This window comes from Neomonachus schauinslandi, chromosome X, assembly GCF_002201575.2.
Source record: "Neomonachus schauinslandi chromosome X, ASM220157v2, whole genome shotgun sequence".
In the NCBI taxonomy this organism is placed as follows: domain Eukaryota; kingdom Metazoa; phylum Chordata; class Mammalia; order Carnivora; family Phocidae; genus Neomonachus; species Neomonachus schauinslandi.
In genome coordinates, this window is record NC_058419.1 from 97,235,196 (window position 1) to 97,255,414 (window position 20,219).

General features: G+C 35.5%; 1 pseudogene; it reads left to right on the plus strand.

Moving 5' to 3' along the window:
* Positions 1-598: 598 nt before the first annotated feature.
* LOC110569892 overlaps positions 599-20,219 on the plus strand; it is a 100,665-nt pseudogene continuing 81,044 nt past the window's right edge.

The following is a 20,219-nucleotide window of genomic DNA, read 5'->3' on the forward strand; positions in this document are numbered from 1 at the left end:
TTATAAACTGCTAACTCACATATTATAAGCTAATGAGTTTCCCCTTGCCTCAAGTGTTTTATTGCCAATATGGGCATTGATTTTGAGTATAATCACCTCTTATGGTAATAATAAAGCTTTAGAAGGTCAGCCAACTATTTCCCATTTTTGATTGGTGTTCTAGCTGCACTCATAAATCCCTTGGCTTTCCATAACATACTGAGTCATGGAATACTCCAGGCAATTCGTGTAGACATTAACTCTCCTATCTTTAGCTAAAGTAGAAGCTCTGGCAAAAGCCATGAATTTTGCTATCTTAGTTGATTTTGCATTAGAGGTTCATATTCTACAGGGTTTTGGAAATTTGTGATGGCATATTTTACCTGGAAACACTGTTTTGATCTGTGGAGGTATGAACCATCAGCAAAGAGAATGGGATCTGGATCTACAAGAGGAATTTCAGCAAGACCAGGGTGGGGATGGGTTGAAGTTTGGGTGGCTGCAATGCATTTCATGTGATCACTCTGCAGTCAGAAGAGAAAGGTTATGGGATTAAGATTTTAAAAACACTTTAAGAATGTGAGAAAGAGTAGAAAATAATGTTAAAAATAGAAGCAATATGGATCTCACTAGAGAAGGGAAGAGTTTGAAAAATGTTGCATACTTTCAGTCAGGAGAAAATTTTGGACAACATGGGGTGTATGAATATTCAAAGTATGACCTAGCACATAAACTGTGGTTTGAGCACAGATCTAGAATGAGGGTAAGTATCCAATGTGCCTCTGGTTCCCATTATGATTCTGAGATGCTTAAAGTATGTCCTTTCTTACAAACAAATAGAAAAAAGGGCAAAGGAATTTGGGAGCTCCAAATTGAAGGCAGAGGAAAGGGAGATTTTTAAGGATTCAAATGCTCTTCACATATTGAGACCCATTGTATGGATTCAGACACTGTTTCCATAATCATATAAAGGAAATCTTATAGTAGAGAAATTAGGAATCAACATCCTACAATAGCTAATCAATCCCAGAAAGCTCGGAATTTATCTGTTCATTTCAAGTACAGGCTAATTCAGAATGACCTTGGTATACTCTGGGGACAAAGTTTTTCCCTTAAGGAAGATATCATGTCCTAAATAATGAGCCTAAGGACTGCAGTATTGTATTTTTTTTTCTCAAAACTTTATACCCCTTTCAAGCCAGAGCTTCTAATAGGTATTTGCCTGTCAGTGAATTATCAATTTTACTGGAGAAAAGAATGAGGTGATCTACATATTGAAGGAGTGTTGAATTATGTGGGAAAATAAAATCCTTTAAATTAATTTAATACCTGAGGAAAAATAGGTGGGGGCTTCCATAAACCCCTGAGACATAACACTCCAAACACGTTGTTTTTCCAAAGTGAAGGCAAATAGGTCTTGGAAATCATAGTGGAGGAATATACTGAAGAAGCTGGAACATAAGTCCACAAAAGTGAAGTAATGGTAACAGGGAGTGTAGAAGTGAGAAGGCTATTAAATTTGGGACTAGAAGGAATCTAAGTCTTAGTAGTTTATTTTTGGCCCCCAGGTTTGGAACCAATGGATATTCTTTTTTGTTAGGCTTTTTCACAGGAACAGTTGGGGTATTACAGAAGCTTGAGTAGGGACCAGGAATTCTTTGCTAAAAAGTCCTTAAATAATAGGTCTAAAACCTTCAATTGCTTTAGGTTTTAAAGAATACTGGGGTAGCTTAAGGAGGGACACAGTGACACCTATTTCCACTTTCAAGGACTCTGATTGTCAAAATATAGTCTGTGTCTGTTGATCCTATATCCCAAAGAGACTCAAGAATATGAGCAAACATATTCTGAATGCAAAAACTGTCAAGGGATCGGGGAAGTACAATGAGAGCAAGGAAATTCGGGGTGACAAAGCTGTTAGAGAAAAGGTGAGTAGGGGAGGATTCCAGGTCTTCAAGAGTTAGTCCTTCAGGGGGTGCCTGGGTGGCTCAGTTGGTTAAGCATCTTCCTTTGGCTTGGGTCATGACCCCAGGGTCCTGGGATCGAGCCCCACATCGGGCTCCTGGCTCAGCAGGGAGCCTGCTTCTCCCTCTCCCTCTGCTCCTCCCCCTGCACATTCTTTCTCCTGTTCTCTTTCTCTCAAGTAAATAAAATCTTTAAAAAAAAAAAAGAGTCCTTCAGTAGAATATACACATTAATATTCCAATTAGGAAGTAAGTATCTGCCTCACAGATTAACAGTTTGTAGAATTATCTATGTTGGGTGTCATGATCATGGAGTCCAAGAAATAGATGAAATAGTTTAGAAAGAGACAAATCATGTTTATCTAACACCACCACCAGGATGGTTTGTGTACTCTGAGCCATCATGGTGGGGAATTGTAAAGTATTAAGGGTGGAATAGGTGGCTCCAGTGTCTACGAGGAAGTTGGTTGGGAGCCCACTGGCTGGGAATTATTTTATCCAGTGTGTTTAAGAGTATTTGGGGGCAGACAGAAGCAGATCCCTTTGAGAGAGTCATTGAGACTTCGATTTATTTTTCTTTTTGGTTAATCTTTAGTCCAATAAACCTTTTTCCTTACAGTATCTACAGGTCTTCTGATCTATGGGAGATTGAAGGGAAGCTGAGGATGGCTTGAAGTCCTTCGTATGATTACCCTCAATTGGTTTCAGTTGGAGAGCCGTGAGTAAATACTTTTAGATTAAGCTTTAGTAGCCTGTACATCTTCATGGTATTTTGCTAAAGCATGGATCTCAGGGATGCAATTAATGCAGTATTTTTAATATGTTCTCTCAGTTCAGCATGGAACCCATTAACAACACTGGTGACTAAAGTGAATGTCATGTGATCATTTAGGATTCTATCTGAATGATTCTTCCAAATGTTTTCTAAGCAGTGCCTACAGTTAGAAACTGATCCATCTCTTTGCTGTCTGCACTCCTGAATCTTTGACTATTTACTTTTAGATGGGAATGGAATCTAACATTTTTCCTTTTATTTCCTTATCCCTGTTGTAGGTTATGGATATATTTTAGTTTAATTGTAAGTCATCATTAATTTTGACACATTCGGCCTTAAGGCCATAGGACCACAAGGCCATAGGGACATCTTCAAGTCCTTGAAGAAGTTGGACTAATTGGCACAAATCAGGAAGCTCAGGAAAATATACCACTAGCAGTAACTTAAATTTTATAGAAAATTCATCCCTATTCTTTTTTGGATAAGGGAAATCCTTTATGATGGCATATAAGTCAACTCAAGACCAAGGCTTAAATATGACTTGTTGTGGGGGCTGGCAATTGAGGTTCTGTAGCTTCTTGTCCATGGGAACCCAGCACTGGGGGAACAGAATCAAGGACTTGAGTAACTGTAGGAAGTGAGAGGGCTGGAAAAGCAGTGTTAAATTCAGGAAAGGCAGGTAAATACAAGGAGAGTGGAACCTGGAAGTGAAGGAGACAGAAACAGATTTGGAGGAGCTGAGGATGAAGGAGAGGGAATTGAGGAACATGTAAGTGCCTTTGTGTTTGGAGTGGGTGATAGGGCAACAGTTGAGGTTGGCAGATGATCCTTCAGAGACCGAATGGACTCAGATAAGATAGACTAATATTACTAAATGGGCTGATTAAGCTTGGACCGAGAAAGAAAGTACTTATTCACCTTCCTAATACCATGAGAAATATGCAAATTGTTCAGAGGGCGTTTTGGATTACCAGGATTCAAGGGACCCCCAGAGATGAACACATTTAGGGAGATCACAAGAATCCTAGAGAGTCATTGCAGTTCCAAATTAACCTTAGTGAAATAATGTTACATTTAGAGATGTTTAACTGAATTAGTGCCATAATGTTGAAGCATAGTCAGTGGGAGGAGCAGAGGGAGGGCAATTGATAGAGGTCCCCATGGGATTAGAAAATGGAATCAGAGCTAAGATCTTAAATGAAACAGTAAACAGTCCTGCTTGATTAATTTTCCGGCACAATGTTCTGGTCAGAGAAAATCCCCACCCCAAGCTTCCCATCCCTGCCAAGGAAATTTGTTTAAATGATCTCCAAATTTAAGAGCAAAGGAAAAACCAGAAGAGTTCACACAGAAGGGCCAAAGAAAAGTTTCTTAAGGAATCAAAGTAACTCCTTACAACAGATAGGACATGGCAGAACACTGGTTTGAGAGTGGAATTCATCAAATATAGTTGAATTGCTGAACAGACGACCAGTTTGAAGGACCTACAAAGTGCCATTACTGCCACAGAGATGGTGGGAGTCTGTAAATGAGGCCCATTCTCCATTGGAGTCAGGGCACCAATAACTGTCAAGTGAAAATAAATCCAGATTTTGGTAAGGAGAGTACTTGAAAGACTTAATTGCAATAAGGGGAGGAGGACTATTGCAATAGGGAAAATTTTCAGACCATAAAATCTGCAATCATCTCAAAGGTTGGGCAGAAACGGCTTTTCTTTTTAGGGAGGAGTGAACAAGGCTTAGGGCTAGAAAGGACCAGGTAGAGGAAAGTGGGAGGAGAGAGAGGTGTGATTGAAAAAAAGATCAGAGATGATTTTACCCTGAAGTCAGCCTATTTTCAGAAGGGGCCATTAAGCAGGGGCTACATGCTGATTCCGGGTAAGAGTGGGTCACAGTTCAGGAACCTAGGGAAGGAGAGAAACTTAACCAAAGTTTATGTAACAAATATTTGGTTCTGTTTGATCAGTGGGGACAAAACAGTTTAGCTGATCATTTATGAGGCAAAGAATGGACATTTGGAGGGTCTGTGTTTTTCCTTGTCATATAGGGGCAAGGGGACGTTTTTGAGTCTTAGGTCATATAAGGAAGGTTGTTTCTTTGTGGTAAGCTGTTTCCTATAACACAAATGGGTGGGGATATTTCTATCTTTCTTCTTATTATTGAAGTATAATTGACCTACAATGTTATATTGGTTTTAGGCGTACAATATAGTGATTTAACAATTCTATATATTACTCACTGCTCACCACAATAGCTGCAGTCACCATCTGTCACCATATGTTATTACAGTATTTGACTATATTCCTTATGCTGTGCCTTTCATCTCCGTGACTTATTTTATAACTGGAAGGTTGTACCTCTTAATCCCTTTTATCTATTTTGCTCATGTGCCCACCTACCTCCCTCTGGCAATCACCAGTTTGTTTTCTGTATTTAAGCGTCTGTTTGTTTTTTATTTGTTTGTTTTGTTTTTTAGATTCCACATATAAGTGAAACTATATGGCATTTGTCTTTCTCTGACTCATTTCACTTAGCATAATACTCTCTAGGTCCATCCATGTTGTCGCAAATAGCAAGATCTCATTCTTTTTTATGGAGTATTTTTCCATTGTATATACATACCACTTCTTTATCTATTCATCTATCAGTACACATTTCATTCCCTCTCTTATCTTGGCTATTGTAAATCATCTGCAATGAACATAGGGGTGCATATACCTTTTCAAATTAGTGTTTTCATTTTCCTTGGATAAATACCCAGTAGTAGAATTACTTGATCATATGGTATTTTATTTTTAACTTTTTGAGGAACCTCCATACTCTTTTTCATAGTGGCTGCACCAATTTACATTCCTACCAACAGTGCACAAGAGTTCCTTTTTCTCCACATCCTCATCAACACTTATTTCTTTTTGTTACTAGGCATTCTAACTGGTTTGAGGTAATATCTCATTGTGGTTTTGATTTGTATTTCCCTGATGATGAGTGATGAGCATCTTTTCATGTGTCTGTTGACCATCTGTATGTCTTCTTTGGAAAATGTCTCTTCAGGTCCTCTGCCCATTTTTTAACTGGATTGTTTGTGGGGTTTTTTTTTTTTTTTTTTTTTTTTTGGTATTGCGTTCCTTATATACCATTGGATATACCATTGGAAAATATCTTCATCCATTTACTAGGTTGCCTTTTTGTTTTGTTGATGGCTTCCTTTGCTGTGTAATTTTTTTTTTTATTTTGGTGTAATCTCAATAGTTTATTTTTGCTTTTGTTTTGCCTGAGGAGACATATCCATAAATATGTTGCTAAGGGCAATGTCCAAGAGATTGCTGCCTATGTTTTCTTTAAGGAGTTTCAGGTCTCACATTTAGGTCTTTAACTCATTTTGAGTTTATTTTTGTGTATGGTGTAAGAAAGTGGTCCAGTTTCATTCTTTTGCATATAGCTGTCCAGTGTTCCCAACACCATTTATTGAAAAGACTGTTTTTTTTTCCCCCATTGTACATTCTTGCCTCCTTTGTTATACATTAATTGACCATATAGGCTTGGGTTTATTTCTGGGGTGTCTATCCTATTCCATTGATAAATGTGTCTATTTTTTGTGCCGTTACCATACTGTTTTGATGACTACAGCTTTGTAGTATATATTGAAATCTGGGATTGTGATACCTACAGCTTTGTTCTTTCTTAAGATTGCTTTGACTATCCAAGGATTTTTTGTGGTTCCATACAAATTTTAGTATTATTTGTTCTAGTTCTGTGAAAAATGCTATCGGTATTTTGACAGGGATTGCACTGATTCTATAGATTGCTTTGGGTAGTATGTACATTTTAAGGATATTAATTCTTCCAGTCCATTAGCATGAAGTATCTTTCCATTTGTGTGTATCATCTTCAGTTTTTTTCATCATTCTCTTATAGTTTTCAGAGTATAGGTCTTTCACCTTTTTGGTTAAATTCATTCCTAGATATTTTATTCTTTTTTGGTGCAATTGTAAATGGAATTGTTTTCTCAGTTTCTCTTTTTGCTACTTCTTTATTAGTACATAGAAACACAACAGATTTCTTTATACATTAATTTTGTATCCTGTGACTTTACTGAATTCATTTATCAGTTTTAATAGTTTTTTGGTGGAGTGTTTAGGATTTTCTATATATAGTATAATGTCATCTGCAAATAGTGGATTTTACTTCTTCGTTACCAATTTGGATGCCTTTTATTTCTTTTTGTTGTCTGATTGCTCAGGCTAGGACTTCCAGTACTATGTTGAATAAAAGTGGTACAAGTGGACATCCTGATCTTAAAGGAAAATAGTTCAGTTTTTCATCATTGAGTATGATGTTAGCTGTGGGTTTTTCATGTATGGCCTTTATTATGTTGAGATATGTTCCCTCTAAACTCATTTTGTTAAGTTTTTATCATTAACAGATGCATTTTGTCAAATGCTTTTTCTGTATCTATTGGGATGATCATGATTTTTATCCTTCATCTTGTTCATGTGATATGTCACATTGACTTGCAAATATTGTACTACCCTTGCATCCCTGGAATAAATCACATTTGATCATAGTGAATGATTTTTTAATGTATTGTTAAATTTGATTTGCTAATATTTTGTTGAAGATTTTTCCATCTATGTTCATCAGAGATATTGGCTTATGGTTTTCTTTTTTATAGTGACTTTATTTGGTTTTGGTATCAGGGCAATGCTGGCCTTGTTAATAAATTTGGAAGTTTTCCTTCCTCTTCTATTTTTTTGGAATAGTTTGAGAAGAATAGGTATAAACTCTTCTTTAAATGTTTGGTAGAATTCACATGTGAAGTTATAGCATCCTGGACTCTTGGTTGTTGGGAATTTTTAAATTACTGATTCAATTTCATTGTTAGTAATTAGTCTGTTCAAATTTTCTACTTTTTCCTGATTTACTTTGGAAAATTATATATTTCTAGGAATTTATTCATTTCTCCTAGGTTGTCAAATTTGTTGGCATACATATAATTTTTCATAATATTCTCTTATAATATTTTTGGTGTTTCTGTGGTGTAAATTTTTATTTCACCTCCTTCAGTTCTGATTTTATTTATTTGAGTCTTCTCTCTTTTTCTTGATGAGTCTGGCTAAAGGTTTAAAAGTTGGTTTCATTGATCTTTGCTATTGTTTTTTAATCTTTATTTCACTTGTTTGTGCTCTAAGCTTTATTATTTCCTTCCTTTTACTGGCTTTGAGCTTTGTTTTTCTAGCTCCTGTAGGTGCAAGGTTTGGTTGTTTATTTGAGATTTTTCTTGTTTTCTTGAGTTAGTCCTGTCATTGCTATAAACTTCCTTCTTAGAACTGTTTTTGCTGGGTCATAAAGATTTCAGACTGTTGTGTTTTCACTTTCATTTCTGTCTATTTTTTTTCATCTTTGAGTTTTCCGTTGACCCATTGGTTGTTAAGTAGCATGTTGTTAACTTCCATGTGTTTGTATTTTTTCCAGTATTTATTCTTGTAATTGATTTCTAGTTTCATACCATTTTGGTTAGAAAAGACGCATGAATTGATTTCAGTCTTTTTGAATTTGAGACTTGTTTTATGGTATAACATGTGATCTGTCCTGGAGAATGTTCCATGTGCACTTGAAAAGAATGTGTACTCAGCTGTTTAGGGATGGAATGTTCTATATATATGTATGATAGGTCCATCTGGTCTAATGTGTCATTCAAAGGCTCTGTTTGTTGATTTTCCATCTGGATGATCTATCCATTGATGTAACTAGGGTATTAAAGTCCCCTACCATTACTGTATTACTGTCAATTTCCTGGGGAAATTTCTTTAATTGTATCTGTTTATAGGATCACAGGGCCTGAGTAAAAACAACATTGTCAATATCTTGATAGCTGTATACATTACACCCATGTATTGTAAGCTATTGTCAAAGCTCATCAATCTGTTCATTTAAGATCTATATATTTTATTATACGCAAATTTTCTTCTCTAAGAGGATACTAAAGAGTAGGAATATTATGGATATATGTGCGTGTGTATGTGTGTGTGTGTGTTTATGTGTAGCACTGAGGAAAGGAAAACAGAATACTTTCCATTCTAATGATTTAAAAGAAAAAGAAAATGATCAATGCTGATCTCAGAGATGTTGTATTTTTTGACAGTCAGTTTTTCTGGAAATTTCCAAGGTGTCCCTGTGAAATAAAATCCTTTTGAAAGATCAATATACATTGACAAACCAGGGTTAGCTGAAACTTTTGTAAAAAATCATAATCTATATTCTGCGTCTGTATTTGGGCCTGATTTATCCATGCTGATTATCTGCTTTGATCTACATTACTGGGTAATTTCTTTCATTGTGGCTAACTTCTTTTCATTCAGATCATATTCACATATGCAAACTGAATGGGCCACCCTCCTGACCCATATGATTATTTTGGCTGTCCTTATGATCTGTGCAGGTTATTGCATGATTAGTCCAGCTGTGACCAACAGTACAGATTTTAAAGATGGAATTATTGAGTCTGCACATATACTGACCCAGTCATGTGCTATTCACTTTTTCTCCTTAGATTCCATATTATTTGTTTTTTCTATTTATACTGATGAAAGAAATGGACAGTTAATTCCCAGTTCACTGTATGCTGTGAGGATACAGTAAGTATTTTAAGCTAAATGTTTCATTTGGTGTTGTATTTTACAAATAATAATGACCCAATTACATATTTTTGCATTAATAGAATTTTGAATCATTATACTTTATATGCAGTTCATTTTTTACTGTAATAACATAACATTTCAATCCCAATTTCTCATTTTCATTAACACTAGGACAATTTTCTTTGTGAGAGTTAAAAAGATAAATATAATTATAGGTTTTATAACTTGAATAATGGACTTTTTCCTTAGATTTTCTAAGCAATAGTTCAACTTTTTAAAGAGCACTTCTTATGCTAATCCAAGATTTAAGGCATCTCTCCATGTTGTTTGAGGACTGGATAAATAAATTTTTTGTGGTTTCTTTTGAGCCAGCATAATTTATATTTTCCCTTTTACTATATTTGGTGGATCCAGGAAGACACACACCTCTTTGTCTTAAGTGACTATTATACTTAACATTGTCTTCATGTTCACATCTTTATATTCTTTTAAGTTTTAATAGTAAATTACTTAAAGAAAGGGGATATCTGTAAAAGTTAAATATGTGTTAGCTTTTTCCATTGTATTTTTCTATTACTGTTATATAGCTACTGTGTTTATGGCCAAAGTGAAGATTGATGTAGGTTCAGGTACACTGATGATTACAATTGCACAAAACAAGGAGTTTTCAATTCACATGGAATTTCAGCCATCCTGTTAGTTGTTCCTTCCTATGAGTATGCACACTCTTTAACTTTGAAGTGTGAGCTTCTGACCATAGATGAATAATGTTCCAAACCGTAAAGTTATGATTAATCCATAACTTTTTATGACTTTGCAGAATGATGCAGTTCCCAATTTCATAGTCAGATTTCTTAATGCCTGAAATCAGATTGGTCATGAGTCATCCTAGAGAGGGCTTCCATAAAAGAAAAGAAAAAAAGGTGGGGAAGGATGTGTTATTTTATTTTGATTGTTGTTCTGTATTTGTGGGCCCCGCTGGTTAAAGGACATCTGCTTAAGAACAACAGAGATTCTTTTAAGTTTAGAAATCATGAAAGTTATTTTTAAAAAAAGCAATTTGCTAAGAAGTACTTATTTCACTTTATGGAATTAATCATATGTAAATACCTAACAGCCTCAACTTCAATATACACTACAGGTATACAGCAGGGTAAAAAAAAAAAAATCATACTGCATGGTTTCTAATTCTGATTTCTAACAGTCATGGCATAATCCATATCCATAGGAAGCAAAAATCTATACTGCTCTTTTCAAATTACAAAGACCAATGGGGGAGAGAGAAAAATACATGCAATTTTGCAGTTGCTTCCAATTGTTTTCTGATGCTAAAAGTGGAAACCCAGTTATTATGGCCCTTTGTCAAAGGATGCACAATGAATCCTTACAGAAAGTGTACTAAGAATAATTGAGCCTCTGATAGTAAGTGCAAAGACTTCCTGAAAATGGAGGAGTAAAGAGAAATGAGTTATCTTGAAGGGAAAGAAAGAATTTAGCAAATTGTTCTGGAGCCTGTTAAAGGTTAAGTTTCAAAAAAGTTTATAATAATGACTTTCACACAAATATAAAATGAACACATGTTAAAGATATTCTTTAACTCATTAATTAATAAGGAAATCAGTAAGATGTTACGACTAGTTTAAAAGAGATTTCAGGGAACCACCCATATACAAGCAATAAGTAATGCTTAAAAACATTTACAATGAAATGTAAAAGTGATTTATAGTGGGAGAGATCAATTGCATTTCTACTGAACAAAATTTACTTATATGTCTGTGGATAAGAGTCATTTGTATTGATATCTATGTGTGCTTATACAATGTCTAGCTTTCCTTTGAAGACATTCAGCAATTTTTTAGAACCTATATCCTGAGAAAAGTGGCCAGTAGAAAAACACCCGTCAAGTACTAAAAAAACTTTTGCAAACTGCAATTAATATCTAAATATAATATATTGATTGATATAAATCTTCTTCATGACTCCAAACTTTTTGTAAAATATGCTACATACAGAGATGATGTAAGCGAGTGATTTTTTTTTTTCCCTAGTAATCAAGGAACATAGGCTGAGTTGCACATCTGCATATTAGGTAACAAAAAGAAGACAAGAGCAGTGAAATGTAAGATCTGGAGTTTGCTAGTGGAAGGTACTAGGAACAAGAATTTACCATGAGAAAAAAAATTCTAGGATATTTACATAAGTCTGGAGGAGGCAAGTGAATTTCCCAAAGAATTAGAGATCTTAGACTTGAATCAATTATATATAAATGTGAAATAACAAGAGTGGTTTTAATTGCCATCTATATTTCAGTGCTTTTGTTGTTAATTAGTAAAACTTTTTACGAGTGTATTGGCAAAATCCTTAGTATTGAATGATTGAGATGATCTCTTTTCTACCCCAGTTTTTATTCCATCAGTCTAGTTGAGCACACTAACAGTGTCTTCCTGTTTATGTGCTTCCCTGGCTTGTGCAAGTTGTATTATTTCAGGCCGAGAGCTTCTCTAGGTCACCCCATCAAATTTCTTTACTTCTAGAGTTATTTCTTGTCTCATTTCAAATAGCCAGGAAGTTATTTGCCTGTGGGATTGAACTTCGACTCACCAGTTGAAGTAACACTTTGCTGTTTTGTGGTTTTATGCCAGCTACATTTGTGTGTATGTGTGTTTGCATGTTATAAAGTGTCTTGCAGAGTTGCTAGATTGCAATAACATTTAATTCCCTGACCATACCTGTCTTGTTTACTGCTGTATCCCCAGTGTATAATGTAGAGCCTGGCACATGGTATGTTAAAAAAATACTAGTTTTGTAAATGCATGCAGTAAAAGGTCACAACCAGAAGTTGTTTACAAAGCTAACTCTAGGGAAACAGATGGCAGATAGTGTCAGATTTTTTTTTCTCTTTCTATTCAGAGAATGGACATAGTGTACTTGAGGAAAACGAATCAATTAATAAACTTGAAGCAATCCTTTATGACTTTCTTTCTTTTTTAAAAAGATCTATTTATTTTTGAGAGAGAGAGAGAGTGAGCAGGGGGGAGGGGCAGAGGGCGAGAGAAACTTAAGCAGAATCCACGCCGAGCACAGAGCCGGACACAGGACTCAATCCCATGACCCTGAGATCACGACCTGAGTCAAAACCAAAAGTTGTATGTCCAACTGACTGTACCACCCAGGCTCTCCTCTTTTTTTTTTTTTTTTTTTAGAGAGAGAGCGTGTGAGAGCTCGAGAGCATGGGGGGCACTGAAGGAGTGGGAGAGAGAGAATCTTAAGCAGGTTCCACACTCAGCATGAAGCCTGACACAGTTCTTGATCTCACAACCCTGAAATCATGACCTGAGCTAAAATCAAGAGTTGGACACTTAACTGACTGAGCCACCCAGGCACCCCTATGACTTTCTAATATATATATATTTTTTTATATTTCAAGATGGTGTTGCAGATGGTTTGAATAAAATGTCCATGTTCAGCAATTTTTTTCAGCACATGTGATTAATATTAGTCCCATGACTGTATTTTGACAAATAGAGCCTGTTTATAAAGTGGCTGCCAGTGTGAGAAGTACACTTACAGAGCGTGGATAAACATAAGGCTAATAGGCTGGGCTTTCTGGTGCTGTAGATCATGGACTCAGTATAACTTAAAACATGCATACTTACACATACATATATATAACGTCCTGACTTTTAATACATTAAGAATGATGAGAAACAACAAAATGGTTTGATTCCTCTTAGCACATGGATGGCCTTTCAGAGTAATACTCCCTCTCACTCTCTGATATTAGCACATGTCACATTCTTTACTTCTAAGAGGCAGAGTATTAAACAGTTGAGACAGAAACATTTATGATGACGATCAGCAACACAATGAGCAGGATAAATTTTGTGTCTTTTTTTTTTTTTTAAGATTTTATTTATTTATTTGACAGAGAGAGACACAGCGAGAGAGGGAACACAAGCAGGGGGAGTGGGAGAGGGAGAAGCAGGCTTCCCGCAGAGCACGGAGCCCGATGCGGGGCTTGATCCCAGGACCCTGGGATCATGACCTGAGCCGAAGGCAGACGCTTAACAACTGAGCCACCCAGGCACCCCTAAATTTTGTGTCTTAATAATATGAGCCAAAATTCTCACTTAAGAATGTGTTTTCCAGGGACACCTGGGTGGCAGAGTTGGTTAAGCGTCCGACTCTTGGTTTCAGCTCAGGTCGTGACCTTGGGGTCATGAGATTGAGCTCCATGTCAGACTCTGTGCTCAGTGGGGAGTCTGCTTAAGTTTCTCTCTCCCTCTCCCCACTCTCTCTCTCTCTCTGTGTGTCTCTAAAATAAATCTTAAAAAAAAAAAAAAAAAGAATGTCTTCTCCATTGCTTAAATATAGTCACTTTTCTAAATGGAGCACAGGTAGTTCTTCCCTGAAAGATGAGGAAAATTTACAAATTTGAACTTTTTCAGGGCTTACAGCCTAACTTGGGGTGAAAAACAGTATGATATCTTAATATTGTCAAGTGGAAAGAGCTTCAATTTATAACTTCCTAAAAGATGGCTGCTCTGGCAATACTGGCCTGTCATCTGACCTGCACATGGAAAATCTAATAGTGAGTTGGGTTTTGAGTCAGACTGACTGAACAGGGTGATGTTGCATTCTTAGTCTCCAAAGCTTACAAGTAATCATACTAGTTTTCCATTGAAATTTGTCATTGAAGTACAAAAAATCAGTTTATGAGATCAGAAAAAAGATAGGACAATGAAGGTCACAGAGCCTACATTCTGTGTCTTAATTAAACATTTTCTGACACAAACATTTTTCCCCTAGGCCAAGTTCATTTCAGTGAAGAACACTTTAAAAGTCTTGTATAACAAGCAGCTTCTCTATGAATAAATATGATTTTTAATAAAAGCCAAAGAAGTAAACAAGCAACAAGTATATTTTACTCTTGTCCAATTCTAATAAAGTGATGTTATCAACATAAATGAAGACAAAATTTTATACATGCCAAACCTCTCATATAGTTACTTGCTAATTCTACACACATTTGGTATCATCATAATTAAGGACATATTACTTTTATTTTATTTATTTTTAAATTTTTGGACCTTTTTATTTTTTTTAATTTAAATTCAATTAGCCAGGTATAGTACATCACTGGCTTTTGATATAATGTTCAATGATTCATCAGTTCAGTATAACTTTTAAATCTCAGATTAGTAAAGTTTGGTTGCAGTAAAATACGATAATCTGAAATAAGATGACCGGCATCAATTTTAAGGAAATTGTTGAGGTCTGTCTTTTTTTTAAGGTTTTATTTATTCATTTCAGAGAGAGAGAGAGCACATAAGCGGGGGCGAGGGGCAGAGGAAGAGGGAGGAGCAGGCTGCTGGCTGAGCAGGGAGCCCGATGTGGGACTCTTTCCCAGGACCCTGGGATCATGACCTGAGCCGAAGGCAGATGCTTAACCTACTGAGCCACACAGGCACCCTGAGGTCTGTCTGATGCCTATTATCAAGTCCATCAACCTTTCATTACCATTATTATTTCTTCTAACATGTAACCATTTTTTTGTTGTTGTCATATGACTACCAAATGATCCATTACAGCCCCCTATATAGGTCTTTCCTTCTTTCTGACACATTATTAAACAAATACCAGAATTGTATTGTTCTTTTCCCCTCCTTCATATGCTGTCCCTCCTTATATTTTGTCAACTTACTTCTTAATAAAACTGATTAGCATATTTGTTATATATCATTTATAGATATTGAAGTATTAGATTGTTACCCTTCCCAGTTGACTAGCATGTATTATATAGAGACCTTCTGTGTGCAACACCAAAAAATTTTTTAAAAATATCTCTAAATTTAAGCATTATTGCATCCAGTGAGGGATATGCTCAAGGGGAAAATGGGACCATTAGAACACATAATATACACCATATAGTCAGTGTAGATGCAGAAGATTATATGGCCTATATTCTATTTGTTAACAATCCCATTCTGGCTCTTTCCTTTCTGGATCATAAAAATTTGCACTATTCCTGCTGGCCTTCTTTTTAAATCCACTTCTTAGCTTTATAAAACAAAAAGCATTGTAGTTTTTCCATGAAAAAATCTCCACGAAAAGGAAAAAATAGTCCCTCTCTAAAGATACAAAAAAAGGACATTCTTTCTTCATCTTAAAGCTTTTCTTGCTTAAAATTTTCCATACATCTGACAAAAATATTTAGGGCACCCTGAAACAAGATGGTTGCTAAAGCTTTTAAATGCTAACCTTTAAAAAGTTTGTAATTCTAATTGGATATCTAACTTAGTAACTGCAGCCCCAGTAATTCTGTTTAAATGGACATCTCTGTCTGATAGCTATAAACTTATCTGTTTTCTTTGCTAGGCCAGAAAAGCCTCATTCATATTTCACTTTTCTCTTATATTCATGGGGAATCCAAGTCTCTGTGGATTTCTTATTTAAAAAGAGTGACTGAGGGGTGCCTGGGTGGCTCAGTCGGTTAAGTGTCTGACTCTTGATTTTGGCTCAGGTCGTGATCTCACCATTGTGAGATGGAGCCTGGCTTCAGGCTCCATGGTCAGCGTGGAGTCTGCTTGAGATTCTTTCTCTCTCTCTTCCCATGCCCCTCCTCCTGCTTGCTCTCTCTCTCTCAAAATAAATAAATAAAATCTTTAAAAAAATAAAAAGAGTGAGTGAACTTTTTATCATTCAAATTAATAACAGTTATAGTGGGGACATTAGCACAACTCCCTAATATTTCCAGTTTTTCTCTTTGTGGGGATACTGAAGCATTGCATGGTCCTCTTCCCCTTTAAAGCTGAGAGGGGCCACATGACTTGCTTTGGCTAAAAAAGAGTGAGTGGAAGAAATATGTTCTACTTTCAGATGAAAGTAATCAAGAACTTTAACTTGGTTGACCAACCTGCTTTTTACTCTTTCATGACATGAGGTGTCATAAAATCCATGCATTCTGGAAAGCTGAGCCAACACATGGAAGACAGCTGAACTGGAATGTCAGTCAGAAATGCAACATACTTTGTACAAGATACTTTTATTAGATTAAGCCACTGAGATTTGGGGGCTGCCTGTTAATACAGCAAAGCTCATCTTTTGCTACCTCTATCTTCTATACCTGTAAAATATCTATGGTGATTATTAGAATATGTTTGAATATAGCTGAACTTACTTTATCAAATGTTAAATGCTGTGTTCTGATTAGGTGGAATTTGGAAATCTCTTAGTATCATGGATTTTTAAATTAGCACAAGTATTTGAAACACAGAGAATAGTATATAAGCACGGCAGTGATAGGACACATAATTTCGGAAGCCTGCTTTACTGTTTATAGTGCGTCTATCTGGGCACCTAGCTAGCTCAGTCAGTAGAGCATGACACTCTTGATATCAGGGTCATGAGTTGAAGCCCCATGTTGGGCATGGAGCCTACTTAAAAATATAAAATAATATAAAGTGCATCTATACAGTCTTTATTATCCTGAAATATTTAGTTCATTGAATACAATAGCATTATAGTAGAGAAAACATCATGAATAGATAAGATGTAGTTATTCATTTATTTTTTATTTATTTGTTCACCAGGAAAGTTTTTCAGTGTGTTCTTTTATTTGTAAACATCTCCTTGATAACTAAGAGACATTAAATTAAAAATTAAACTGACTTTGCCAGGTGATAAAATTCTGATCCATAATAAACTTTGTGTATGAATAAACAGCAGATCTGTTTTTTCCATCCAAGAGGTATTTCTTTACATTTCTAAATCCAAGTGTCTCAATATTAACTCCTTGTAGAATTTTTATAAGTGTATAAAGGTAAATGTGCAAATAGTCAAAGAACTATAAGAGGGTATTGTGGATTATTTGCAATGATGACTAGAATTATTCTCTCCCATTACCCATGCCCCTTTGAAATGTGACTTTGTAGCTCATCCCATCAAGAGAAAAATTCTGTTTCCCACCACACGGATCTAGGTTGTTCTTGTGACTTCTTTCACAGATAGAATGCAGCAAGAGTGACCTGACAGTTATAAACCTAGAACTCAAGAGGCATGGCATGCTTCCACTCACTCTCTTGGAACTCTGTCATTATCAAGCAGTGACCTCCAAGATAACCTGTTGAGTGATGAATGACAACGTAGCTCAGCCACCCTCGTCCCTGCGACCACCTATTTGTCCTATCTCCAGATATGTGAAGGAGACTATCCTATAAGAACCAGCCTATGGCCAACATATTTGCTAAACAAAGACATAGGAGCAAACCATCCAATATCAGTCATGGCTGGCCCAGATCAGCAGAACTGCCAACTCAGTCATAGGTTCAAGAACAATGACAAATTATTGTATTAAGCAAATATATTTTTTATTCTCAATGCATAATTATTGATACAGACCATTATTTTTTTTTAAAGATTTTATTTATTTATTTGACAGAGAGAGACACAACGAGAGAGGGAACACAAGCAGGGGGAGTGGGAGAGGGAGAAGCAGGCCTCCCGCCGAGCAGGGAGCCCGATGCGGGGCTCGATCCCAGGACCCTGGGATCATGACCTGAGCCGATGGCAGACGCTTAACGACTGAGCCACCCAGGCGCCCCAATACAGACCATTAATTTATATAGTTATCCTGTTTTTGTAAGATTTGGATAGCTGCAATGACATGCAACAGTGTATGAAAATTATGGATATACAATTAAAATATGTGTTCAGATTATACATAGAATCATTAGCATCATGACTTGGTGATTGATGGCCAGAAAATATAAGATATTTAAAATTAGTCTGGTATGCTATATAATATTAACAGAGATGTTTAGAAAAAGGTCAAAGTTTATCTTAATTCTTTGAAAAGTGAAAAAATCAGGAATTATTAGAAAAGCATATTTTATATAATCCTCAATTTTTTTTTTCCAACAGAGTTTTCTTGTCTAAATATTTACTCAAAAAGAGCAAAAAACAATGGGAATCTGGTAAAATGAAATATTATTCTTTCTTTCTCTCCTCATTTAATTTAATTATCCATAAGAGATCAATAAAACATCCAAATGGTAGGAATGTACCTGTAGACAGGAGGGCACAAGGAATTCTGGGAGCAAGGACCCATGTAGAAGTTATAAAGAGAAGTACAAAGCTACAGACTTTGGTAATAGTGATTTACTAAATAATCTCCAGTTACCTGAAAGAAAATACAGACAAAAAGGAATATTAAATACATCTTTGAAAGGTAACATGGAAAACATCTCATGATAATGGTCTCAATTTAATGATGTTTCCATATAGTCAAAGCTTACTTTTTAAATGAAAAAATAGATTAATATTAGCCATTTTGCATAGGAAAAATTAAAAGTGTTATATACATGCCAGCCTGTTATTGTTTATTTATTTAACATATTTTAACCTGAAAATTTGATTCATTTTATTGTCAAATCCAATAATTTGAGTGTAATAATAATTATAACAGTTATATTTACATAGCTCTTTCCATTTCATCTAATTTAAGGTTCAAAACAATCCTTTGAAGTAGATACTTTATTATCTGAGCAAACACTAAGGCACAGAGATGTTAAGTAACAGAGCTACTAATGACTCAAATTAGGGAGCGAGGTTCTAGATTCTGTGTCTAACGCCGACACCCTAAAGCAGATACATGGAGCAGTGTGGAGAGGATGATACTATGTTCTCATTTAAGTCAAAGTGTTAAATGTTGCCATAACGGACTAGCTATGTCTTTCATGGATGAAGAAGGATAGAGTGGCAATACTTGTGTTTTATATTTACTATTCCTCTGTATAAAGTAGTATAGTATTTATGCATATCTATTCAACTTGTGTGAATATGTGAGTCATAGCAGTTTTCATTTGCTTTTGAGATTTTTGTTTCTTTTTTTTTTAACCTTTTTCCCCCTCTGTTTTTCAAGTTATCAGCAGGATCTGCTCTGTGCTGTCTGTAAACCAGATTTTAACATCTTCCTCTATTTTACTGATCATAGTCTACCCTTCATTATGATTTATGCATATCATTAATAAAAATTGAGAAAACACAAACATATTTTGAAATTATTTGGTGAAATATTTATTATAATTAAGCATATTAATTGAGTTAAATAAAATAGCTGATCCTGTGTGCCTACTATACTGAGCTAAGAGAATTACATATATTTCTATGTAAATACTTCACCATAGTTCACCAAGAGGATGCAGGGGGAGATGGGGGTACATGGTAACTAGAGTTAAAATGGTTGAGGAACTTAAAATTTGCAGAAGACAATTTGAATTTGGCATTATAGAAACTAATTGAGCTGCTTTTCCTTAGGATTTGAAATTGGAAAAGCCTAGGTTTGAAGCCAGGGAGCCCAATTCTTGATCAGTGCATTATGTTGCCATTCAAGGAGAACACAAGTTTCCTCTTGGAATATCGTATCAGTATTTTGTGTGCTTAAAATTATTTGGCTCTTCACTCTTGTTTTGGGGCATTGCGTGTCAGAATTTGTAGATACAAAAATCTGAATTCTGAACCAATTAGTTGTCACTTTAATAACAAAAGGGCAACATAATGGATATGGAAACAATCTTGTTCAATTTTATATTACCTTACTATAGAGGGAAAAAATGGTTTTAAAATGCAAATATTTGGAATCTTTTTCAAGTATTCATCATCACAAAGAAGGAAATATAGTTTTTTACTACCATGGCCCTAAAGAATATGCCTTACACAGAGTAGGTGTTTAATGTTGTGTTCACAGAACACATACAAATAGTTACGCACATGTGCACACATATACACACATAAGTATCTTTTTTAAATATTTAAGTCTATGATACAAACCATGTTTTCTTTTTTGCAAATCGAGATACTCAAA